We start from the raw sequence: 22,609 nt of genomic DNA, 5'->3' as shown, positions 1-22,609 counted from the left end.
GAAAATGAGATAAGCGAAAGATTAGAAACGATTGAAATAAAGCAGGTTTCTAGTAAGAATTGTACCCTGCTCCTCTTCGCAAGTGCAGTCTACATTTCTTAAACATGGTTCCCTCGCGTGTTGGAGGAAGAAATTGTGTGAACTTTACTTTTAACCAGCTCCATAATTTTGCAATTCCTACCGAATTTACCAGTACGGCCCAAATTGGAAGCTTTTGGAAGTGATTCTAATGCTGCTATGAAGAGCGTGCTCTGATTTTATGGAAGGCAAAATAAAAGTGAAAACATTATGTTCTGTGTCTCATAAATAATTCATATACGATGGAATTCTTAACGTAAAAGTAAGTTTAAAACATAAGTAGACACGGTGTGAAATTACTTTCGAGATAGAGGAAATTCGAATATTTTTATGGCATTTTTTCAAAATAAAATACGACGTAATGCACACGCAATTATTATTTCATAGCATGCGAATCATGTCTTCTCTGGTCCAGAACCTTGTGAAACATAAGCAGCTTTGAATTTCATAAACTTTGCACATTTTCTATTTATGAACTTTTAATTAAGTCTTGTTTTCATTTCAATATGCAGGAGTTTGAGTATAAATAGATCGGAAGATTTCAGCTTCTTAATTTCTCCAACGATGTTTTTCAAGAAATGTACCAATACTTACTCACGAAAGTATTTAAATAATTAATTATTCAGTATATTAATTAGCTGTCATATTTAACGGGCTCATTAATTCTACGTTTAAGTTCGTTATTTATGCTGCATATTTTCAATACGCACGTTTATATCCATACGTTTTCAGATTACTTTTAAATTCATTATCATATAATATACATTCATACAAATTTTCTATGGTAAACGTTCAAATATCTACCCAACTCGCTGTGCATTTCTTTGCGAATTATCAATTTGCCTCAATAAAGAAAACTATCATCTCAACTATCATCGACCACATAATCGCCCCATTACTAAATCAAACAACATCCAAAAGTGCTTCCACGTACGTCAAAAGGAGTGTAGTCTCAACCCGAGAACACGTTTCGAGAAAAAGTTCCGTGGTAAGCAGAGCCATTTTTCAGGTTTTCCCGGAGAAAAGAGGAGGCGCGATTCGAACGGTGGCATTTTGGTGGCGCGATCGTGTAGAGACGTGGGGGCAGAACGATAGGTAACATCCCTGGGCGAAGAAGACGCATCGAGGCGTGAACGTCGAAATCGATGCGAAGTGAATGCTAGTGGGAGGCAGTGGAAAGTTTAAAGAACGCTGTCGATGGAAAGGGTGTCTTCGAGGGTGGTACCGTTTCGCTGAAAGAACAGCCACTGTGAGCAAGACGAACGGCCCTGGAACGTGGCACCGAGAACTAGCCGGAGGAAGAGACAAAGTAAATCTTAAGAAGCAAAGAATTCGTATACATCGACCCGTGGATCCGATAGTTTCTTGTTAGGAACGGGTTTAAGAAAGAAACTCGAATGTAACGAACTGGATAACGTTTCCTATATATATTCGATCCGATGCATCTGACATTCGAATATTTGATTTATATCAGTAGATCACTGCAGAATCTGGTGAAAGTAACAGCAGAGTCGTTAAAGGAATTGCTCTTTATACAAGAAAAAATTGAGGAGGATGCTGTGTTATAATATTAAGTATACACTTTGAGTTTCAATATCGAGTGTTAGTGTGTTTTTAATTATGAATTACTAACTAGACTGTGAAACTATCAGATTAAAATCATACCGCGTCTCTAATATGTTAGTAGACGATAGATGTTTATGCATTTATAGGAAATTTAAATTATAAAATAGAATGCACACAATGTGCAAGAATATACAAAATGCAACCTCTGCTATAGTATTTAGAATGTTACAATACTTTCTTGAAATCGATTCCATTATCTTTCAATCAATCTTTTAACGCAAAAATCTCTTGCAGAAATTTTCATTTTATTACACGTAGACATAAATGAACTTATACAGGAATTATCATTCAAAAAGATTTAATCCTTTCTCCATAATATAACATATTATTTCGTTCTTAATTGATTCGAAATCCTACCGCAGCCTCATAAAACATGCCTTTATCAATCGCGTTATTTTAATGGTTTTAATGACTTCTTTTCATTTATTTTAGTGCAATATGGATTATATACGTATTTTGTAGGCGGATTCAATATAAAATCGTCCAAATTTTTTACAAAGGCATTAGGACTGAAATCGATTTATGAATTAATACCACTTCCATATATTATTTTCTCATTTGCAATTTTTCTAACGAAAGATTCAACAAAATCAATAATTCCTGCAATCTGGAATTTTAAACAACTATATAAAAATATAAGTACGATTTCTCTGAGACGTTCCTGTATTATTTCATTAAATGCTTAAAGTTATCCATTCCTAGTTTCAATTCAAATATTTGTTCATCTTATGAAAGATTTGTTAAATGATGATTAACTTTACGAACCATGAAGAACATTTTTATTTTCCTTACGAACTACCAAATTATATAACTTGTATCTCTAATATTAATAATTTCCACTAATACCAAATATTTCACTAGCAGCTCTTTTGATTTCTACTCTTATTTACATAAACACTATTAATTCCTTAAACTTATTAAAGGCTCGATTAAAATCTCCTAAACATTTTTACATAGTAAAATCCCACATTTGTTATTATAATCTCCGTTCTAATAAAAATGGATCTCTCCATTTAACTAACTACGCAAAATAAATCTCGGGAACGCCATCAAGATTCTCAGGGATACCATCGGTCATTCTAGGTTGGATGTTGAAAAAGGTCCACGTATAATATCCTCGATAGCTTTCTACGTCATCCGAGATGATTCAGCATAGCTAGGTATCCTCATCCGTTACCTTCGATCCCGATTAGTTTTCAGCTCGCCGTGAATATCAGCGTTGATCCACGTCGCGGAATCCGCGTGCTGTGTGTGCGTGCTGGCTCGTGAGAAGAGGCCGGGGAAACGAGGATACACCTGCTGGAGCCAATGAATTATGGCCACTGCTGATGCATCGTTTGCAGCTTCAAGTGCAGCCAGCGCGACGAGCGCCGGTCATCAAAACAAGTCCTGTCACTGTCTCGTCGATACTCCATTAAGCGTGATATCGTCCAGCTTCTATCAGATAATTTCTGGCTGCATACTATTGCTTTATTCTATCTACATAGAGATAGCGCTAGATCTATTCCAAGAAGGGTTAAGTATATGTATAATATGCATATCGATTTATAGCGTGCTAAAGGAATGGTATACTACATACCTCCAATATTGGCGGAGATACGTTAATTCGACTATTTAATCCATATAAAAGATCGTCGACTTCGGGATATCTGAAAAGAATGAACTGTAACAGTGAATTATTTCTTAGAACAGGGTTATAATAGAAATAACAGAAATATCATTGTTGTACTTGACGCTTGAGGAGAATTCCAAAAATTCATAATATTCGTAAAATATATTTTATTAGAAGCGCTCAGAAATTGAAAGTAGAAAAATTGTAAAAGAAAAAAGATTTGTTCATAGCTAGATGATAGAATTATTAACAATCTACAATTTTAAACTTTCTGTTTCAAATCACTTTTCTGAAAACTTTACTTTTCGTAGTTAGATACATACATATATCACTCTTCCTAGCAAACTGAAAGTCCTGTTTGACTTGTATATTTGCAACTTTAGTTAGAGGTTTCTGCAAACTGCACGTGGTTAATGTATACATTTCATTCGTAAAAAAAACATATACTGTCTATAAGAAAATTGGATTAATAAATTTCTTTATAACAATGCGCATCTTAGGCGTTGTATTTTGTACTAGTTATAGGTAAGTAAGAGAAATTTACAATGTAAGCAGATTTGATAGCCGTCTTTAGATAGTTAGTTAGTCCGATTGATCTTTTAAAACTTTTTCATATATTATGTGTTCACTTTGGTAGGACGTATCAGTAAGTATGTTAGTCTTCCTAGTAGATTTTTCCTCAATTACGAAAGAAAATTAAGAGGTAGCTATAAAGTCGAATTATAAATCTCATTGTTTTTGTCTCATAAGAATTTGGAACGCGTCCAGAAGTGCTCAGGGTAATTAAAGCCTCCCGGAGCAAGCAGTTATATTTTTTAAATTTCATAATAATTAGATGTAAAATAATGTCTCCAAATTTATATGTTGATGCTGCAACGAATACTAATCTCGTGATTTAATATATATTTGATTAAGCATGAAAAAATAGAATATTAAAGACTGAATATTTATAAGTATGTGGCTTGGTTTATTTTAAATAAATTCATCATTTCTAGAAAGATAAACTAGAAAAATAGCTAGAAGAATAACTGTGACATACTTGTTCAGAGCGTATGGAAGTTCGCATTTTGATCTTCAATTGTTCCTAAATTAGAACTGCATACACTTTGAGATAATTAATTAATATATAAATAGTAGTAGTAGGCAAATGCTGCTTATTCTCATCATACAAGTAAAATATTTATACTTGTTCAAAATATCCCCAAGTTTATGCACAGGATCTGATTCGTTTTGCGTTGGAAATCCACACATACGAGGCTTATTAAAAATGAAAAGACAAAACATATTACGATCCAATTCGTACAACCGTGATCAATGAACTGTGCTTAACGCCCGATTCAAGGCTTAATGGATTCTGCAGCTCGTATCGGATACCGATATCCACTTGAAAGCGATTCGAACGACGTGCAATTCATAAAAAATTTCAAGTGCACGTGTCCTCGGGTAATGCGTGAAATGAATTACAAAAGACAAAAATAAAATGCAAAGGAAAGGTTGACGTACAGAATGTTAACGTCGATTCCGCGGAACATTGCAACGAAGCAGTTTCAAAACGAGCATTAACTTCGAAGATATATTGGCGGAACTCCGGTTGCGTTTTATTGCAAAATATATCGCGATGAATCGCAGATGTGTAAATAATTAAAACGCGTGTACCCGGTAAACAGAAACGTTCGAAGGTGTAATTCTGGCATCGTGTAATGCAACACAGCTGTCAACCATTGATTTGTTTATAGCCGAGGTGAGCAGTTGCTTTTGTACGGACAATGTATAGCTGTGCCAATTTCATATGGCTCCAATTTATTCTTATCGCTCAGACATACAACATTCATTACCAGTACGAAACGCTGTCAAAAGATGAATAAAAATTAACACGTTGTTCGTAGTTGTCGTACGAACACCATCATCAAGGCCATGCGTTTCAAAACATTTGTCAAAACATATAAATGAACTGCACAACGTTGTACATGAAATTCTATTATAATTTGAAAAAGATAGGCAAGGACAATGGTACTCAATATCAAACAATTACCTTCTTTCAATATATTTTAGTTTCGTGCTTCATTCTGGATGTAATAATCGATGTGATGGAAGTGATTTATGTACTTTTAATAAACTTTATTGTTTTTGCTTCATTTTCTCGCCGTCTTTTAATTTGAAATGAATCTATATGGTGATTAGTTTTCTGTATAATATCCTTTGTAACCTATAACTACTTTCCAGTAATTTTGTAATTAGTTTATTATTAATATGTTAATGAATATTTTTTCTTGACAAAAAGTTACATAAAAATTCAAATAAATTGTCAATCTACCTAAAGGAGATTTTTTCACGAAATTTTCAACGAAAAAGATCGTATTTAAATGGACGTTTGTATCACCGTATGAATATTATAGGTACATTTATTATTTGATATATTTTTGTATGCTATTTTGTATGCGGATTTTGTGCATTTTTAACTGTGAAATATTCCATAAAAGAAGATTCATAGAGGTCGTAATGTTTTTTCCAAAAAGTGAATGATTAACTCGAATAACGAATACGAGCATCACGTAACAGCAAACGATTTATATTGATCTCTGCATCATAACACTTTTGTCGCGTGGATTCTTAAATTATTCAACGTTCTTTAGAATACACGCCACTTGAAAACATATCACTTGCAGAAATACCACATTTCGAACGAATATTTCGGTCGTGGTGCTTTTCAATAGCCGAAACTGCGGTTTGAAAGCTCTTCGGACTAAATTATAAAATCCTCACATCATAACAAAATATCCTGTTATATTCAGTTGGAAACGACCAGCAAGCAATCGTTCTGTTAGCTGAAAAATTCGATTGTACGTACCGTCAATCCTCCAATTAGTCGTGGTATCGTTTCAACATATGTAGGATAATATAATTTGTTTAACGAATGTGCGCTCTTATGCCACTTTAGATTTTCCACGAACCAATGATACAGATTATATTTTATCTCTGTAGCTTACTATATTTTATATGTATTCTACATGCATATTAAGAAAAACGTAAAAATGTTATTTAGATTTATCTACACATAAATGGTTAAAACGAGAGAACTAATTTTTAGAGAAAGATAATATTACTAATTAATAAATTTTTAAATTATTTTTCAAAGCTACATTTTCCAGTAGTCGAGCCGGTAAAACGTGTTCGTAATCGACATTTCGGATCATTGAGTTCCACGCGGACAATTAGCGAGTTCACTGTGGCTTCGATTACATCCTATAGGGAGTTTCTATATTGAACCATAAAAGACCGTGACGTAAACTGAGATAATGGGCCGACTTGGTTCACTTAAGACACGGGCAACTTACGACGCGTGTTCATGGGCAAATAGTACAGGCGACTCGTAACACTTGCAACCGAAGGGTTCAAGTACGGTCCAATTTATGTGTGTGCCATATTACCGGCGACGTGTTACGACCCGGAAGGCCACAATACAAGACGACACGTCTATAAGCTTCGACCAAACTTGCCCGTAACACTTTAAATTACATATGACTTGGCATATTCCAAAGTGTCAAACGCTCGTTGAATGTTATTACGGTAATTCTCTCAGTCGAGTATGGTCCAGTTAATTTTGTTAGTTGCTTAGTGATCGTCCTGCAAACTCGTCCTATTGTGTTTGTACAAGTTTGTTCACGATGAGATTCTTTTATAAATTATGTATTATTTATATTAGTGCTCAGAGACTATTGAATTTTTACGAATTTAACTTTTTGTTCCATTATTATAGTTTCGTTATTATGATCTGTCGTCATTATTATTACATCTCTCTACCATATTTAGTATTTTCGGCTAGACCTTCATTTATTGAAACGAAATTTTAGTTAGCGTTTTAATGAAGTGAACTCAAGGTCGAGCGAATTTATTTATTATACGTATTTAAAATTTAACTCCAATCATGTGAACCAAAAGTGATTAATAATGAGGAGAATTGATGAATTATTGTACAATTCGTCTTACAATGTATTATATGCTTCATGGTGATGTAGATTGCTTCAATTAAAAATCAATGAATAAAAAATTAATAAAAAAATAAAAAAATTAATAAAAAATAAGAAAATTATTAATAAAATTATTTTAAATTCTAAAATATTACGTTACATAATCGACAAATCTACTTTTACTGGCACAGATATAGTAACTTACACATTAATTCAATACATCCAAATATATAAAAAGTACATAAACGTTACTAAATTGAACTTATCTTTATATATTTCATCGAAACGATGTTCTTGAAAGACCGAATCGATTGATATTTGCAGTTACGTATTAAAACTTTCCAGAAATGAGGGAACTATTGTAGAACCTCTAACAATACTTATAAATCAGCTACGATCTATCTACTTTTATACAAGTTTAAAAATAACTTGAAAGAAGAACATAAAAGAGAATACTCCATAGTATAAAGTAAAATTAGATCCCTTTCGATATGTAGTCAGTGAACATTATTAAACGCGATCCGTGAATCAATCAGGTTGATTCTTGCCATCCAAAAGAGCTGCTCTTCTTTTGGCCCGTATCCATTTTGCGTTGGTACTCGAAAAAGCAAGGAGTTCAATCTCCTATCGATGCGACTCGATGGCGGAAACGGATGATTGCTTCCGAAACATCGCACTATTTCCCAAGTTTCTTCACTGGAGGTCGAAGATAAAGGAATCGAAAAAACGAATTACGTACGAAATTATTTTTGTATACCGTCACAAACGAAAATTGTTCTCCATGCATGTGGAGATTGTTCTCCATCTTGTTGGAAAACATCATTTTGGAACATTTAATAATAGTTTGACGTTTGTAAAATTTCATTTATCCAATTATCGAAGTATACACATGTATACACATACTTTGTTTTCAAATATATCGATTCGGTTTGCTTCAGGATATATTATTAATAAAATTCTTTTTCGCGTATGAATCAATCGTGTATTAAATTTCCATTGTTCTTCTTTTATATTCTTTCGAAACTGTCTGTCTGTCTGATAAACGAAAAAATAGAATATTCGCCAAAAATGCTTTGTATTACCATGATTGATTACGTTTCAACTTTCTGTGTCGTATTACTTTCAAAAAGCTCGTAAGTTCGTGAAACGTTACTTCGGAAAATGTATACTATACCTTGCTAAATTCATTGATTATACTTTCATTCTGTCGAAACGATTCTGTATTAATAATATATTATATGCCGTTACCCATATTTCAATTCCCGCATATTAACAATAGTTGCGTTTGGTCTACATAGAATAGTTGATTATACAGGATTGTATTGCCAGAGGAAAATTATTAGAAACATTGAAAACAATAAGATTTATTATATTCTCGTGATTTGCTCATCTAAATAACTTTTATGAAATGCAAGATAAAATCGAAATGAATAATGAATAATTATTTAATATATACATATACACCAATATATGTATATTAATACACAACTACTTTTCAAACACACTATTAATATAAAACTAAAGCCAAAGTGACGCGATTGACAAAATTACAAATTACAATTGATAAGTGACTTTTTACAGAAGCATACAACTAATAAACATTATACAAATGAATAGGAATTTACTACAAAGCGAATGCTAAAACTATTCGTAAAATCGATCGGATCCGTGGGAAAGGAATCTCGAGTTTATGAATAATTATTAATTCTAGCCTAGCGCTCCATCTCATGAACAAGAATAACAGAAACAACGGATTGCATTCAATTCAATTGACTTGAGTAGACAAATTCGCCACAGGGTTTGCAGAACGTACAGTTCCAGTCATGTCGCTTCTCCTCAAGCTCTCAGAGGGTGGAGAACTTCAAACTTCCCTTCTGTCTTGCTTCGCGTGCGTCCTATCCAGCTACTTGCCCCTTTCTGCGACAACAATCCTTTATATGTTGCTTGCTCAATGCTATTATTACGTCCTTCCATCTAACGTTTCACGTTCACGTTCGAATATTTGTTTCTCTGTGATTATATTTCGTTTAATCCAATTGCCCTATTGTTATCCGCCTCGTAATTTCGGAATCTTTGCAGATGAGTGGATGAGTGGCCACATTCGAGTGAGTTTCTATCATTAATTTTCACTATATGTATAAATACACACGTTTCACCTCTTCACGCGAGAATTATTCTTAATCGTTTCTTCTCACGAGTATCATCGTTAATATTTGATATGTATCATTTACTTCTTTGATTATTTATTATCGCGTGCTGTGAATAAGGGAAAATTGGGGAAGGAAGGGTGAAATGAGACGAAGAAAAATGTGAGTAAATGTTCTTGATCTTTTGGTAAATCGGGGTGGAAGATCCTTTGTAGAATACGTGATAAATAGAAAAATGATTATTTTTTAATAGATTTGTTCACAGATTGAAGAGATAAACTGTTGAATTGTTTCTTATCAGCCAATTTCGGATTCTTATGTAAATTTATATTTTTACAAACACGCTTATTTCGTCTCCGACTGTATATGGTATTCATAAACTAAGAGAATACACTTTTTTAATCCGTGTAGATATTTATGTAGTTGGAAGGATTCAGAATACTTATATTTATTTAGCTGCGTATCGATTTGTTAGTGAAACAAGATTAAATTGCACCAAACATCGCTGGGGACGAAACAAATAAATTTCGGCAAAGGAAAACAAAGAAATTCAAAGCATAACAATCTCTAATAATATCATTACACTGTGTAATAATGTCTTGGTTTGTTTTATTCCAATTTATATATCTAACACATTGATTTATTAAAATTGCAGGGCTTCACTTCTTGAAATTGATATCGTGCTATATTTCCAAAGTCTAAATCGAGCATTTAATTGGAATTAATATCGAATTCCGTTAGATTTCTCGCAAACGTAACAGATCAATATATTCCTCTTTGTAATTCGGCCCATTGTTAACTCAATTTCTGTTTCGACCGTGTTATTTATTAATTGTAGATAACTGGTACAGCTTTAAACATCAAACCGTTAAAAATATCTATGACTAACAGACATATGCAAGGTGTAACCAACAGTATCGTATAAATCTATTGCAAAAAAATAAATTTGTTGTTATAAATTGTAATTACTTATGCAAAAATAAATTAAATCTGTAAAATAAAATTTATTCGTCCAAATCATAGTTTTCGAGTAGATCAATTTTAAGAATCTACTGCAAGCATATGTACTCGCACACCTGACTTCATTCATAAAATAAAATATTATTCATAAAATTTTTCTTTAGGTTTTCTTTAGCAGGTTAACTGTGCAAGCGCGTAATTAAAATTTAATTTTTTCAATAATCAATTTCATATTCAATAATAATCAATAATAATATAATAATAATAATCAATTATTTCATATTTTTTATAGGTAATCACCTTTTTCTTTTGTATAAGTAATCACCTTTTGTCCTCTCGTGTAATACTTTCGACTTGTATAAATGAAATATTCTAAAAAATTGGACTTTTCATCGTCAACTAATTAACAAAAAATAACAATTTTTAATTTCTATTTTCTGAATATTCTTATCTTATGTACAACCACTATAGTAGCAGGTTGACAGTAAATGGCAAAACTCGGATTCTCTCAAGTAACTCTAGTTTGTGTAAAATCAACTTATAGCTCAAGGCCATTGAAGGATAAATTCCACCATAACACTGTCACTGCATCTCTTGTGTTTACACAGCACGTTTGATCTACCCCATTGTTTGTTTTAAAGGCAGAAAGCGCAAACCTGCAGACACAGGCTCTTTGTCTCAAATGTAACTGAATACAGTTGAAACACGTAACGAGATTGTAAAAGAGAAAATTACTTCGGATGTTCACAATCGACAAAATCTCTTTGACCGGCATTGTGATGTTGCATCTATTTCGGATCTACGCAATAAATACAAGAAATATTTACATATTATCTTCATTCTCGTGGTACCTTGATATTGATTAATTAAATGCAAATATACTCAGTTTATATTGTTTACAATGTTCTCTATCTAATAGCTATTCTATCGTTTCTAACATTTTAACTACAATATTTTTTTAATGCTTAAGAATAATATTTTGTTTACGATAATTCTTTCATTACTCAAAATACTTTCATATAATTTTAAGAATGTGGCATCGATCAAACGATGCTTATTATTTAAGTTCGTGGAAATATATTTTTATCCAATTATTTCCAACTAAAATACGCTTTATTTAATTTTCTAAATAATAAATAGAATCCAAAGAAGGATTTCATATGTATATACTAAACTTTATTGCAACGCTGAAGATGTTGAATCACGGATCTTCATCCACGTTCATTGAACGTCGCTTGCAGATACAATTTTCAAGACAATTTTGCAAGCGATAAACGTCAGGTGCAAGCACTCACGGCATATCTCTCAAGAGGTGTGCAATTGCCCCTGTACATCCACATCCGTCCCATCATGACACGTAAAGTGTGTAATATCTTACGTGGATTTCGTTATTGATTGCTTTAAACGCTTAAATGATTTCTTCTGATGAGTATCTAATCCATAATAATGCTGATAGCTTTAGAGCTGAATGAGTCTATGCTAAAATTCCGATTTTAGATAGCTTCCTGAAGGCAAGAAATAGTTTCAAAAAGTCGAAATATTAGGAACGATTTATTTAAAAACTTAAAAATCATCCAAAACACTTCATTAACTACAGTATTCAAATTACTCTAAATCAAACTTTCTACCACTTGAACCTACTATTTTTTCTACCACTATTATTATATGCGTTATAGCATAAATACCAAATGATACGCCAGTTAATGCTTCCTTTAACACGTTGACTGCCACGCGTGTTTTCAAAGAAATCTCCATCAGACCACGCGTGCAGCAGTACCAAGCGTTCTCTGCTAGGTGCTCCCATCGATATTTTAGTAATGCGAGTCGCTCAAAAACCAATAATCTATACCAAAGTGTGGTATAGATTATTATGGTTTCCGACCAAATGGTTTCTTATGCCACTACAATTAGAAAAGGAAACAAATGGTACAGAAAACTTGGCATTCAACTCCTTCTGGGAATTTCTGTTATAAATGCTTTGATGGTTTACAAAATTGCAACAAGGAAGAATATAAATATTAGAATATTTAGACAATTATTAGTCGCAAAATTATTAGGGTTGTCTGAAAATACAAAAAATCCTTGTCTTCGTCGGAGTCAGCATAATATCGCGGTTCGGAAAAATGATTCCGGAAGAAGCATTAGACGCGCATGCAAACTATGTTATGCAAATAAAAGACATCGAATGGACAAAACAATGGCACCAAAGAATTTGAAGAAAACAACAACTTATTGTCCAAATTGTCACGAACAACCTCAGCTATGTATAAAATACTTTAAAGTTTTACATTCTAAATAATTTGTTTAATAAACCATTTTCGTATTACTTTTATAACAATTCAACAATTTCAGTAGTCAAATAAGCGACACCCGAATATGGGTTACGCGGCCCGACCAGAAACTTTGCTGACACCCAAATACGGGTGTCGTGGCAGTCAACGTGTTAAAGTGTTAATTAATAACACATTCCGTTTTCTTATTCCGTAACATTCCCAAACTCTCAGAAATATAAAACGAACTACATACTTAGGATATTAATTTATAATACAGTCGTATCTTTTCTCCATCAGCATTTCTAAACTCAGGGAAATGTAATGCGAAAGGAAACACATACTTAAGGTGCTAATTCACATTTACGGTCCTTTTTATCGTTGACGACTTGTTCTGGAAGGTCTATTTCGGAGAAGCAAACAGAGAAACACAACAGGAGCTGTCGTTCGATGGAACGGTGTTTCGTATCCGTCGCAAACGAGTACTCGCTAGGAGAAGTTCCGCGAGCAAGAAGTGCACGCCGACTTCCTGCGCCGCACCGAATCGGAAGCTCCCACAACCGACTGCATTCCGTAGTTCTTTTTCCTAACATAGACGCCGAGTTTCGACCGACACTGAATCGCCCGGGTATGTTTTGCGCGGCTTTGCGATTTCGAACTACTTTAGATTTGGCAGACCCGGCTATACCGAACGCAACTTCCAAGACCGCGAAACTTAGGAACAAAAGGTATTGCGAATTTTTCGGTATTGCGTGCCTTTCATACGGAAGAACTGTTACGTTTCCTTTGTACGATATTACTCTGTGGATTCTCTGTTCGAACTATTATGTGTTCTTAGACTTTTCTTTACATGTAGATATGTTTGGTCTCCTATGTATCGAAACAATGTAATGCAAATGATTTCGATACCACGGATTATTTTCAAATAACTTCCTTTGATTGCAGTTTTCAAATATCATTTCGTGTTGCTATATTACGTATCTTAATTATTTATACTTTAGCTATAGCTATATTAATCCTGAGTAAAAATCTAGGAAATGGAAGGTAAAACGAAGTTTGAATAATAGAACACCTACTTCTCTGATATGAAATTTCATTTATTCAAACAGAGATCAAGAAAATTCTCGGTAAGTGTTGTCGTAAAGTATGTAATTAGGCGTATGTTTCTCTTTCGTGGTTTTCAAAAATATTAGTTCTCTTACATAAGTAACGATAATAAGAAATATTTTTTAAGTGATATCTAAGTATTAGCAAATATCATTATTCTAAAATATAGAAGCAAAGTCACAAATTTTTCTTATCCCACTGTGACAGATTAAAATCGCAGATTAAAATTAATTTTATATATCGGATAAATATTTAAGTAAAAAGGAAGAAGGAATAAACTAATCGAAAGCTTGAATTTGTCTGATAAATCTATAAAATTACGCTTTAAACTGCAGCAGTTTTACAATCGAGTATGCTTTCCTTCGACAGTACTCCTGTTAAAAGATCAGTTCGTCGCATTTAAGCTGCGTTTATTGCTTTCCTCGTCCCCGTGGCTTGTAGCTAAAGTGGAGACCCCGAAGGACAAAGACAAACTTTAATTCGTCGTCTCGTTAAGCAACTTATCAAAGTGCATGAAGCACCAGCCAACACGATAAAATAATTGTTCCGGGTTAATGTCTAACGACCTTTCTAGACAGCATCATCTCGAGCAGAAATACGAGCGACTTCGTTGGTTAGTCGCGGTGTCGTCGCTGCTTTGTCTTTGTGTAAAAGGTCCAAACGAGGAATTGTTCGGATGTTTCTCTCGACAACGAAGAAGAAAGGGAATAATTGTGAATCGTTTATAATATAAGGCGACGACGCGACGTCGTTGTGGCTCGTTCCACGTCGAGGCATTTATTTCTCTCTTCCTCTCTCCTCTTCGCGTGTTCATCTATGTTGCTACGTACAATTACTTTGCACGATAATTTTTCAAACGGCGGATATCAAATTCAGCGGGAACGAAAATTTTAGAATTGGCTATGACCTTAATGCGAACAACGTTATATGGATAATTAGTAAACTCAACGTACCGAAACCACCGGCTTTGAGAATTCCACGAGCATAATTACTCTGCTTGTACGTCCGACGTATTTTGCAGGAAGCCTGATAATGTGGCTATTATACGTAGTGTCCACCAAAACCGCCGATGCTACGAGATTCTTCTGTTAATTTGCCAAGAGAAAGAGAGCTTTACGTTGAAAATTCTGAAATTGTCTTGCTTTTTCGATCGCACGTGGGCAGTTATAAATATGATTACGATCAGTGTTGAGTTATCAATCGGTTAACGTATTGTATTTCATTAATTAACTTTTCGTATCCCATTGGTATTACTACTGTGTCATCGACAGTGAAAAGATTGTTTCTTACATGGTTCTTATTAATATATAATTGATCGATTAGAAATTAATGTTTCCTACTGAAATTATTTCTAAGGAATCTGATTGATTTAACCAGTTTATATATTGTAGCCCCAAGTAGTATAAGTCAACGCACGAATTACCATCCGTTGATTTATATTACCGTACGCTTATGCTACTTACATCTCCAATAGATTCGTCCATTGTGGGTGTATGTAGTGTACATATCTACACTGCTGTTTACTATTTTATTTTACCGTACACATCGGTGAATATCGACTTATACTACTTAAATCTACAACAGATTACGTATACAGGTCCAAGTAGTATAAGTCAATATACATCAATGTATATAATATATGCACATGTACACAATGTATACGGGACCACCAATGTTAATTGACCTATACTACTGTATACGTTAACGCGTACCGTCCTGTATTATGTAGACTCGCAATAAAATCTGCAATTAAACTAAAAGCAATAGAAATAACATGCAAAACGCAAATAGCGCAGACCACACTCGATTTTCCAACGAACAGAATCACCAAATTTCTACGATAAATTAATTCACCTTATACTACACCTTGTGTGCCAAGTAACTGAACGAAGATAAAAGACTCTTTGTCGCCTTGATAGTTAAAGGAACATGGAAACATATATTACGGAAGTATCTCGGGAGGAAGTTATTTCCTTTGTAATAATAATAACGATGATGTTATTAAGGGAACGAAGTGTCGAGTAAAACGCAATGTACGCGAGCCGCTCATATTCAGTCATTATTTGCGCTCGGCATTTTGCCAGTAACAATGAAAAGCATCTCGAAGTTGCGTAACTCTCGTCTACGGGAAATGAGAATCCATAGACTTATTATGAATGGTACTAATACCGTTGTTCGAACGATATTCGAACGCTCGGCTGCATAAATAGTCTCGCGGCAGTGAATTTGCCACGGATAATGTCCGACTCGTTATTTTCCATCCTGCCATCGGTCAAACTCTCTATTTGTAATAACGGAAATTCTTTCCTTTCCCGGTTATGAATTGAACTTTCTTTTCCGAGACTAGCATCCAAAGATTACTTCTCGTGGAATCGCGGAACATTCCCGCGTATCCGCTTTGGTGTACGCAGCGTTATTCGCCAAGTTGCAAACTAATCGGTGTCAGCATAGAAAACAATCCCTCTTGATGGCTCGCATTATACCGAGTACTGTCCGGTTACGGTCATTGAAATATCTTTGAAACTTTGAGAATCGAAGTTTCGTTGCTGAAGAGCGTTGTGCTGTGTAAGAAAGATTTTATGGGGGTAATTTATCGATTTTAGATGGAAGGGGAGCAAGTTATTGATAGCCTGGTTTTGGAGGTTATTCGTACGTAACATATTCAGAAACTTTGTTCTAACCCTTTTACTATGGCAGGAACTACTTGCGAAATGTATACACTATTATATAGTTGCTTCTTACAATTGGAAGAATCCGAACTTCATTCTCAATGTAATTTAAATTTCACTTTTTCATTCTAATTCAATTACATGATTACACAATATTTTAGAATAATTTTTGGTGCTATAATTTTTGTACAGAGGGAGCAAATATATAATTGGCACTAACTATTATCTCTTACAATGAATATAGTATTCGGATAGATTAAATATCCTAAAGTAATGTATGAAAATTTAAAGTAGTGTTCTTAACATGTGTTTTTCAATAAGAATTTTTTTTTAAGTAATGACTATTCCTAATCTTCTCCTAAACGACTGTATTCTTTGAATATCTTGCGTATAAAAGTATTCAAAGAATTCAAGAGTCGTTCAAATTTATTTTTATTTCAAAATTTTTGTTTTAAAAACTTAAAATAATGTGGCAAAAGTAATACATAAGAATGCGATAAGACGAGGTAAAAACATCAAAACAGGTAATTACATACCAAAAACACGTAGATTATTTGTAAACGCATACGTACGAATTCATGAAACGTTGATTTCCCAGTAATTACGTAGAAAGATATTGATGAGGAGTTGGAGAGATTTAAATCTCGATCACGTCTCTGTTAAGGCGCAAGTAAGTTTGATACAGTTCTAGCTCAAGTTATTTAAGCTGTGTTAGAGATTCATTAACCTTAATGATACATAGGTTACAGCATCGCTACATGAACTTGATCGGTTGAATCTCGATTCGATAGTCGATCAAGAGAGTCAAACTTTCATTTAAATTAAGTCTATCATTACAGGGATTATACGGCATGTAATTACAAGTACGTCGTCAATGTTTAGAAATGAAACTTACTACGAAAATTCATCAGGGACAAAATTTTGTTAATATCATCTTAAAGTCATCCACAACACCAAAATTTTCTAAAAACATGTTTCAACTTGAAACATTATAATCTCACATTTGACGATAATGATATTTTCTCTAATGGAACTCATCACTTACCACCCATAAAAATCCAAGAATTTTTAACAATCTCTAATGAAGAATATTTATATAAATTAATAATTATCAACAAAAGAGATAAACAACAAAAAATTCTCGAACATGTTATTGAAATTTTGCATTGAAGAGAAAGAAATTTCCTTTACAACAATTTAACATTACAGTGCAATTAACGTGATTCGTACATTCAGCGTTCCGCATCTCTATGAATGTTTAACGAGACAAGAAAAATTTGAAATCTCGGGCGAATTCATTGTTGACATCGCCGTGGCGTAGATGTGCGTACTGTTTTTTCGATGGATCATAAAAGCTGGGCCAAAAAAAAAAACCAAGCCCTAGCTAACCAAGCGACCCAAATGTCCCGGCTACCGTAAAGAGGTATCGTTCTCTGAAATAGCGGCATTTCACTTTTCGCTACATGCACGCGGTCAGACTGGAAAAAAAGGAGAGAGTTACAAAAAGGCGAGAAAAAAGTAGAGAAACGAGCATAGACACAGATAGCGTAGCGTTTCAACGCCACGATCGTATTCTAAATTAAAAATTGGACACGTTTCTGGACAATAAAGCAATTCAACGTTAGAAGCCTGTGATGAGATTTTATCTGGATATTTTATTAACCGAAAAATTAATAGAGTAGAAAGTACAGATATAAAAGGTGCTTAATATATAATATAAAAAAGAGGCGAAGTTTTGTCAAAATTTTTACTTAGACGTATTCCTTATTTTAATAGCCGTGTTTCGTTGCAATGGTAGAGTTACACACTTTTTCAGCTTAATTTTCAGTTTGCTTGATTTACAAGTTTGATTTTTCAATATGAAAAAACAACAGATGCGTTTCCTTTTCGTTGAAGGTTCGTTTCCTGATACTCGCGCTTCATTGTTCATGTTCGGAAATATTTCCGATATTTTTCGAATGTCATTAAATTATACAATAAATTAGTCCGCATTTTTCCTGCAATTGTCGGAAAAGATCATATGTATTTTTAACCATAATAATATACTAAAATAAATGATATACGGAGACAAAATTTATTTCAAAATTTAAAATGGAATTCACTTATTACAAATTTGATTTCAATATACTGTCAATATAGAGAAGAACACGATAAATCAAATTTGCCATTTTTTTTAAATTCAGTTGCTAATTAATCCTATATTTCCAAAATTATCAATTTATTTGATCTTGAGACCAAACATGCATTTTTCCACTCTTTTCATAATTTAGAAAATATTGCTTGCCACAATATTAAAATATTGAAAATCATTAAAATATTGAAGAAATATTCATCAAATATTTGCTGTAACTTAATTATACGTTTAACTAAACCCAACAAATTGTTACCACTCTACCAACTATTTTATATTCAAATATTCTTTCAACCTATAAAGTGATACAAAAATAAACAAAATCACTGAAAATGTATTTATGCATGTCTTTTTCCTCTTATCTTCATATACCTTTCATTTTTATTTTCTCAGTTTCAATTTTATGCTTTACACGGTGGTAGTTCTGGTGTTAATAAAAATCGACTAAAGTGTTTAGATACAAGCAATAGCGTACATCCTCTTTAAGTGTTTCTTAAAGACGTGCGCATCGCCGGCTTTGTAATTGGATCTCGTCTGACTTTATAAATGTCGCGAATAATTGGTCGGTCTGAGGGAACCCGCGCCTTTTCGAAAATCTCGTTAGGCAGGAACCGCAATTTCACCTTCCGTTAGGCGCGCACGGCTAAACAAAGTCCCGGCCGATAAGCAGGAAACGCGAGTTCCGCTTTAAAGATTATCGCGGCAGGATCCAAACGGCGGAGAAAAATTTCATGAGCCGGAATAATTTTGCTTATCGCCGTGCAAACGTTCGGGAATCGATTCGTGGCAAGCTTCAATGAAACGACAGACGTTGAAACGTATTTATCGATTAGAAACCACAGGGAAGAAACAGAGTAAATCCATATCACTTCTTGTTAATTTTCTGATTCTAATATTATCTGACAATGATTAAAAATGAATAATACAATATCATGCAGATATGATCCATTTTAAGTGCAAGAATGTACGTATATTTTTTAAGAATCGGTAATAAGCTTAAATAAGTTTGTAAAGAGCCAAAAACATTGTTTAATAGTACAAGAGTTTAAGAATTTAAGAAAGTAACAACTTGTTCTTTATGAAACAAAATAATCAAATAAAAACAGGAAACGAAAACAGGTTGTCCTAATATTGAATTACTTCAGGCATTTTTCAACCCTAAAATTGATCTCTTTTAAAAATGAAGTACGTAAATCATTACATGCTTTCCTTGTATCTTTGAAATGCTAAAAAGTCGAAAATCAATATCTTGCAAATACTTCTTTCTGGATATGGAGTTGTTAATACGTAATTAAACGCAGTAAAATCATTCATAAGAATAAAATCACAGTTGGACGATGGATAATTCAGATAACTCGAGTCAACGATTGATATTACAACTGGATTCGTTATACTCGATGCTAACGGGCTCTCCACTGTTATGACGGATATAACAAATTAAAAGCGCCGAGTAAAAATCGATAGCCGCGGTGGTTTCGCGTTTCATTGGCAAACTCCAGTTATCAATGCGTTTTCGCAATGTTTTTCAATTACTACAGCATTAAACCAACGTAGTTGTGACGCATTCGAAATCAATGTAATCGATGGTAACGCAGCGACCAGGGTGTAGTTACTTTTTCTGAAAACTCGCGTGTCATATTTGATGTCTAAATGGACGAAATCATTTGCAACGCAACGAAAACGCTTAGTCGTATATTTCGTGGCTATCTGCGTGCTTTTTCAATGGTAATTGCCACGTTTCTTTCTAATTAAATCTTCGTTAGTATGCAAACGAGAGGATCCTCTTAAGTTTTTCCGAAAGAATTCATAGCGTGCCTCTAAAAGGTTGTACGCGATTTACGAAAGAAAGCGTGGATCTAGCAGTCGCTTTTACGGGAACATCTTTTAGATTTTGCAGAAATCTTCTTGAAATTCTTTCCTACGTGAATAGAAATTGTTAATTTTAACGTACGATATCATAATCTTATCATTTCTACTTGTCATGTAATCAATGTAGTCGATGACCAAACTGATCACTTCCACTTTTTCTTAATTTTTTAATTTCTTAAATACACGTTTAATGTTCAATTCTTAAGAGACAAATGACTTACGTCAATGAATTCATCCATTACAAGAACAGTGTTCGTAAAATCAGCACTTTTCTGTATTCTTCTATTTATTTTATGGGATTGATCAACGTGACTCTTGAACGATTCATATCTCAAAAAGTACAAATATCAAGTATCACAAGTACTATTCTGCATACGATTTGATGGTTTCATCGCGATGAACACCAATAAAAAGAATTTTAGAAATCTTAAGAGTTATTTGAAAAACGGAGGAACAAAAATTCCAATTTTTTATTAGATCTTCTTTAATTACTCAATTGCCTTTAATTTCCTCTTACTCGTTACTTGGAAATATATGTTAAGCAAATACAGTCGCATTTACAGTGTCTTTCCATGAGCCGTGTTCTCATTAAGTGCATGTGTATTTGACAAATTTTCAAACTCGATTTCCTCGAAAGCAAATCTGCTGAGAGAAATATTTATCCTGCACTTTCAAACTATTCGTATTTTACCACATAGGAAAAGCTACATATTTTGACTGTATCATGTATCAACTGTATCATTCGTGTTTCACTATGTACGTTTGAAGATGTTTAATAAAACGAAAATAATATTACAACTAAGTATTCAATATTTTAATCTTCTGTCTAATTTTTCGAATACTAATTAATATTTTAAGAAAATACTTAATCTTGAAAGGGACTCGATTACGTCGTCAATATTTTCAGTTAAGGAAATACTTTCATAATTTCCCTAATGTAATATAATTTTCATTTCTCCTGGAATCTCAAAATCGCCACACGAATAAGTAACTAAATAATATATTTCTTTTTGACAAACCTAGTAAATTAAATTACTAATCCTTTATATTTCTTTCACAGTTATATAAGGAAAAGTGTGTTTCAACACATTATCATTAACTAACAAATTATCAGTAGAATCGACCGTGAAATATGCTAATATATGGTCGATACTCTCACCTAAGAAGAAAATCATGCATTACTTCTTTCTTATCTTAAATTCTTAGAAGAATCTTAGAATTAATCCAGAAAACTTACTTTGCAAATTCGAGCGTATATTGTAGATGTAAAACATTTAAATTAGAATAATATCCAACTAATATCGCAAAATAGGAAATTTATTGATTGTTGTGGTGCAAGCTTGCTTTACCGTTTCAACGGAGAAAGAAATATTTGAGAAGATGAGATTAGGCGGACACCCAGTATACGATGATGCACCATCGACTTGAACGAGGACACGCGCTGCGACAGAACTTCCCTGTCTCTTTCCCCTGAACCGAGGCCGAGGCCGAGACTGTGTCCGCTGAAATTCTGTGTTACGCGAGCGACGTCCATTAATGAAAATCGATTACCCATCAGGGCTGCTGCTTACACCGATGCGCGTCAAAAGCTCATGCACGTATGTATATCTCTAGCCTCACCGGGCGGAGCCACCGCGTTGACGATGGCTATACGTGTCCCAGCTTATATACGCTAATTCCCGGGATTTCATGAGTCACATTAGCTTAACGAAAAATAAGTCGACCAGCGCAGCGCCGAGAGTCATCGGAGAAAAAGGTGCTCTTTCATGCTACTAATTAATCGAACGGCACATGACGCATGAAAAATGCAGACACACCTTTATTCCTCGTATAGATTCAATTTCAACAAAAATTTCAAGTTAATGAAGGGAATCGTTAGACGAGTAAATACCCTGTACCTAAATAAGTCAGTCAAATTATGTTCATAAGGTGTAATGCGCGTGAGCAAATGATAATTATTTTGATTGATAAATTTTTCAATAGGGATAGTTGTAAATTGATAGATTAGAATCGTGTAAAGTTGTATGCGTGTCTCTGTGTTGATTTCTCTTTCATGCACACGGACTTTCTGTTTCTTGGGAATTCCTTAGACATGGAAATGGCGCTGAATATGTTGCGAGGATTCGAATTCAAGAAATAAAATAATTTGAGATATTGCATATCGTTAAAGTT

The 22,609-nt window shown here is 33.7% G+C and overlaps 1 long non-coding RNA gene across 1 annotated transcript in view; it reads right to left on the bottom strand.

Annotated features, from left to right (window-relative positions):
- Positions 1-22,609, bottom strand: part of LOC112212058 — a 224,124-nt gene that overhangs the window by 103,202 nt on the left and 98,313 nt on the right. The window lies entirely within an intron of this gene.

Source organism: Bombus impatiens, unplaced genomic scaffold, assembly GCF_000188095.3.
Source record: "Bombus impatiens unplaced genomic scaffold, BIMP_2.2 scf_0102, whole genome shotgun sequence".
NCBI classification, from domain to species: domain Eukaryota; kingdom Metazoa; phylum Arthropoda; class Insecta; order Hymenoptera; family Apidae; genus Bombus; species Bombus impatiens.
This window is presented reverse-complemented; position numbering and strand designations above follow the sequence as displayed.